The sequence below is a fragment of the Schistocerca serialis genome, chromosome 4 (assembly GCF_023864345.2).
Source record: "Schistocerca serialis cubense isolate TAMUIC-IGC-003099 chromosome 4, iqSchSeri2.2, whole genome shotgun sequence".
NCBI lineage: Eukaryota > Metazoa > Arthropoda > Insecta > Orthoptera > Acrididae > Schistocerca > Schistocerca serialis.
The window spans coordinates 76114329-76120244 of record NC_064641.1 but is presented as its reverse complement, the minus strand read 5'-3'; positions in this window follow the sequence as shown (position 1 = coordinate 76120244).

Here is a 5916-nt window from a genome sequence, read left to right as displayed (position 1 = left end):
ATGCATTACCTATTTCAGGTAAGGTAGGGCTGATTGTGTGGGAACAAATCTTTAGTACTCTATCAGATACATCATCAAATCGAGATGAGCTTTTGTTTTTGAGAGGATACATAATTTTCTTAATTTCAGAACGAGAAGTTGGTAATACAATCATATGACTGAATTTTATGAAAGTTACATTTCCAATATACTACTGTCAGTTTGCTCTTGAACTGTTTGACAGTATAGTTTCTACTATATTTAAAAAAATGATCATTAAATGCAATTGCTGCCTGTGACTCATAATTTATAGCTCTTCCACTCATTTCAATGGTGATGTTGTCTTGTTCTGTGGCTGGTTGCCCTGTCTCTCATGTCACTACATTCCATACAAATCTTAAGCCTGTTGTCAGAATGATTGATTGCTGATATTATGTGCATGTTCCTTGACTTTTTAATAACTTTTTGTAATAATTTTGAGTAGTTTTTGTAATGTGCAACTACTGAAGTATCTCTACTTGTTCTTTCCAACAGATACATCTCTCTCTTCCTTTCACAAGATAATTTAATCCCTATAGTGATCAGTGGTTTGTTACATTGTTTTTTTACATGGCTGTTTAATTTCCCTTCTGATCAGCTTACCTGGAAAGCTGTTTTCAATTAATTATATGAATTAATCATGGAATAGATTAAATTTTATGTTAGCATTTGGTTCATAATAAATTTCATCCCAGGTCATCTCTAGTAAACTATTTTTAAAACATTTACTCTGGTGTTGTTCATTATTCTTATGATTTCTACTTAGAAGTATCTGTATCATCAGGCACTATCTTATTTATTATAGCTGTCTATGTATCATGGTCAGAATGAGCATTTTTAGCGGCTATCCATTTATTTTACTGCTTTGAGGTATATCAAAGAAAACATTATTAATTAGGGTCTTAGTGCTTTTATCCAACTGTGTTTGGATTCCATGTTAAACAATAGGTCCTTTTCCCAGTAGCATTACTAGGGCAGTTAAAGACATGCTAATCTCTGTAGTAGTATCCAATCGAAAGACTTACAGGAGGCCATTGAGCACACAGTATTACTGTTATAATAATAAAAATTATTATTATTATTATTATTATTATGGTACACAAGTTCAGTGCAAATGAAATAGTTCAACATACAAATTGACAAACACATTAATACCACAAATATTTTCATCCACAGCAGCTTTATTGGGTAAGAGCCTTTTAATATTCTGTTTTTAATTCTTGCCTCATAAAAGAACTTTTAGTTGAAGCCACCTTATGTGGTGTTTCTGAATGCATTCAGTGACACACTCTTTCCTTGTGTTTATTTATTTCTTTAATAGTTAAATTTATCTGTAATAGAATAGCACTGAGTGCTAGAGATATTTAATAGGTCAAGTACATTGAAATTGTAGACTGCTTTATACATGTAATTCTTTAAAGTGTTGCGGAAATTAAACATCCATTATAATTCTATCTACTACTAGCATTTAGTTTATAAATTTAAAAGAAAAATACATGAGCAGAAAACCGAACACATTACAGTATTTTACAGGTCCACTGACTGAGTGAAAGCAACAGCACAGTGAACATGACTAAGAATTTCGAGAAGAGTTTTGTTCCTTAATGGTTTTTATGTTCTCAGAATGTTTGTTAAAAAGCTTCAAACCCCTGTGAAATGTATTGGTCTGAGCTATGTGGGGGGTTTTGTTGTGTCTTTAGTTTTGTTTATGAATATTACAGTTTTTTTAAAGTCTTCATGCCTTTGTCAATCAAATGGGCTTTAAAGAACAGGAGTGCTTCTTGATATATAGAGTGATCCTGCGAAATGTTACAAGCTTTCAAAGATGATGGAGAAGGATGAATGTATCAGTTTCAGTTAAAGGACCAAATCCTAAAACAATATATTGGACTCACCAAAACGAAACAATAATACAATCTCCAAAAGAACAACTGACTCAATCCCAACTGCAGATTGTCACTTGTTGTTGTTGTGGTCTTCAGTCCTGTGACTGGTTTGATGCAGCTCTCCATGCTACTCTATCCTGTGCAAGCTTCTTCATCTCCCAGTACCTACTGCAACCTACATCCTTCTGAATCTGTTTAGTGTATTCATCTCTTGGTCTCCCTCTATGATTTTTACCCTCCACGCTGCCCTCCAATACTAAATTGGTGATCCATTGATGCCTTGGAATATGCCCTACCAACCAATCCCTTCTTCTAGTCAAGTTGTGCCACAAATTTCTCTTCTCTCCAATTCTATTCATGTGATCTACCCATCTAATCTTCAGCATTCTTCTGTAGCACCACATTTCAAAAGCTTCTATTCTCTTCTTGTCTAAACTATTTATTGTCCATGTTCCACTTCCATACATGGCTCAGGTGGTGCTGAGGGAATTAGATTAGGGAATGAGACACTTAAAGTAGTAAAGGAGTTTTGCTATTTGGGGAGCAAAATAAGTGATGATGGTCGGAATAGAGAGGATATAAAATGTAGACTGGCAATGGCAAGGAAAGCGTTTCTGAAGAAGAGAAATTTGTTAAAATTGAGTATAGATTTAAGTGTCAGGAAGTCGTTTCTGAAAGTATTTGTATAGAGTGTAGCCATATATGGAAGTGAAACATGGATGATAAATAGTTTGGACAAGAAGAGAATAGAAGCTTATGAAATGTGGTGCTACAGAAGAATGCTGAAGATTAGATGGGTACATCACATAACTAATGATGAGGTATTGAATAGAACTGGGGAGGAGTTTGTGGCACAACTAGAGAAGAAGAAGGGACCGGTTGGTAGGACATGTTCTGAGGCATCAGGGGATCACAAATTTAGCATTGGAGGACAGTGTGGAGGGTAAAAAATCATAGAGGGAGACCAAGAGATGAATACACTAAGCAGATTCAGAAGGATGTAGGGTGCAGTAAGTATTGGGAGATGAAGAAGCTTGCACAGGATAGAGTAGCATGGAGAGCTGCATCAAACCAGTCTCAGGGCTGAAGACCACAACAACAACAACAACAACAACATGGCTACACTCCATACAAATATTTTCAGAAACAACTTCCTGACACTTAAATTTATACTCGATGTTAACAAATTTCTCTTCTTCAGAAATGTTTCCTTGCCATTGCCAGTCTACATTTTATGTCCTCTCTACTTTGACCATCATCAGTTATTTTGCTCCCCAAATAGCAAAACTCATTTACTACTTTAAGCCTCTCATTTCCTAATCTAATTCCCACAGCATCACCTGATTTAATTTGACTACATTCCATTATCCTCTTGCTTTTGTTGATGTTCATCTTATATCCTCCTGTCAAGACACTGTCCATTCCATTCAGCTGCTCTTCCAGGTCCTTTGCTGTCTCTGACTAGATTACAATGTCATAGGCAAACCTCAAAGTTTTTTATTTCTTCTCCGTGGATTTTAATTCTTGCTCCAAATTTTTCTTTTGTTTCCTTTACTGCTTGCTCAATATACAGATTGAATAACATCTTATAACTGCCATCTGGTTTCTGTACAAATTGTAAATAACTTTTTGCTCCCTGTATTTTACCCCTGCCACCTGCAGAATTTGAAAGAGAGTATTCCAGTCAACATTGTCAAAAGCTTTCTCTAAGTCTATAAATGTTAGAAACGTAGGTTTGCCTTTCCTTAATCTATTTTCTAAGATAAGTCGTAGGGTCAGTACTGCCTCACGTGTTCCAACATTTCCACGGAATCCAAACTGATCTTCCCCAAGGTAGGCTTCTACCAGTTTTTCCATTCATCTGTAAAGAATTCGTGTTAGTATTTTGCAGCCGTGGCTTATTAAACTGTTAGTTTGGTAATTTTCACATCTTTCAACACCTGCTTTCTTTGGGATTGGAATTATTATATTCTTCTTGAAGTCTGAGGGTATTTTGCCTGTCTCATACATCTTGCTCACTAGCTGGTAGAGTTTTGTTAGGCCTGGCTTGCCCAAGGCTGTCAGTAGTTCTAATGGAATGTTGTCTACTCCCAGGGCCTTGTTTTGACTTACATCTTTCAGTCCTCTGTCAAACTCTTCACGCAGTATCATATCTCCTATTTCATCTTCATATACATTCTCTTCCATTTCTATAATATTGTCCTCAAGAACATCACCCTTGTATAGACCCTCTATGTACTCTTTCCACCTTTCTGCTTTCCCTTATTTGCTTAGAACTGGGTATCCATCTGAGCTCTTGATATTCAGGCAAGTGGTTCTCTTTTCTCCGAAGGTCTCTTTAATTTCCTGTAGGCAGTATCTATCTTACCCCTGGTGATATGCGCCTCTACATCCTTACATTTGTCATCTAGCCATACCTGCTTAGCCATTTTGCACTTCCTATTGATCTCATTTTTGAGACGTTTATATTCCTTTTTGCCTGCCTCATTTACTGCATTTTTATTTTTTCCCCTTTCATCAATTAAATTCAATATCTCTTCTGTTATCCAAGGATTTCTACTAGCCCTTGTCTTTTTACCTACTTGATCCTCTGCTACCTTCACTATTTCATCTCTCAAAGCTACCCATTCTTCTTCTACTGTATTTCTTTCCCCCATTCTTTCCAATCATTCCCTAATGCTCTCCCTGAAGCTCTCTACAACCTCTGGTTCTTTAAATTTATCCAGGTCTCATCTCCCCAAATTCCCAACTTTTTGCAGTTTCTTCAGTTTTAATCTACAGTTCATAACTAATAGATTGTGGTCAGAGTCCACATCTGCCCCTGGAAATGTCTTACAATTTAAAACCTGGTTCCTGAATCTCTTTCTTATCATTATATAATCTATCTAAGACCTTCCAGTGTCTCCAGGCCTCTTCCATGTATACAACCTCCTTTTATGATTTTTGAACCAATTTGATTTGATTAAGTTATGCTCTGTGCAAAATTTTACCAGGCGGCTTTTTCCATATTCACCTACTAGATTTTCTTCTCTTCCTTTTCCTACCATTTAGTTCCAGTCACCCATGACAATTAAATTTTTATCTTCCTTCACTATCTGAATAATTTCTTTTGTCTCTTGATACATTTCATCAATCTCTTCATCATCTGCGGAGCTAGTCAGCATATAAACTTGTACTATTGTGGTATGCGTGGGCTTCATATCTATCTTCGCCACAATAATGTGTTCACTATGCTGTTTGTAGTAGGTTACCTGCATTCCTATTCATTATTAAACCTACTCCTGCATTACCCCTATTTGATTTTGTGTTTATAACCCTGTATTCACCTGACCAGAAGTCTTGTTCCTCCTGCCACCAAACTTCACTAATTCCCACTATATCTAACTTTAACCTATCCATTTCCCTTTTTAAATTTTCTAACCTACCTGGCCAATTAACAGATCTGACATTCCACACTCCAACCCTTAGAACGCCAGTTTTTTTTCTCGTGATAACAACGTCCTCCTGAGTAGTCCCCACCCAGAGATCCGAATGGGGGACTATTTTACCTCCGGAATATTTTACCCAAGAGGACGCCATTATCATTTAACCATACAGTAAAGCTGCATGCCCTCGGGAAAAATTACGGCTGTAGTTTCCCCTTGCTTTCAGCCGTTCACAGTACTAGCACAGCAAGGCCATTTTGGTTAGTGTTACAAGGCCAGATCAGTCAATCATCCAGACCGTTGCCCCTGCAACTACTGAAAAGGCTGCTGCCCCTCTTCAGGAACCACACATTTGTCTGGCCTCTCAACAGGTTGTGGTTGTACCTACAGTACAGCTATCTGTACTGCTGAGGCATGCAAGCCTCCCCACCAATGCCGAGGCCCGTGGTTCATGGTGGGGAGACAAAGATGATGTGACTTACCAAATGAAAGTGCTGGCAGGTCAACAGACACACAAATGAACACAAACATACACACAAAATTCAAGCTTTCGCAACAAACTGTTGCCTCATCAGGAAAGAGGGAAG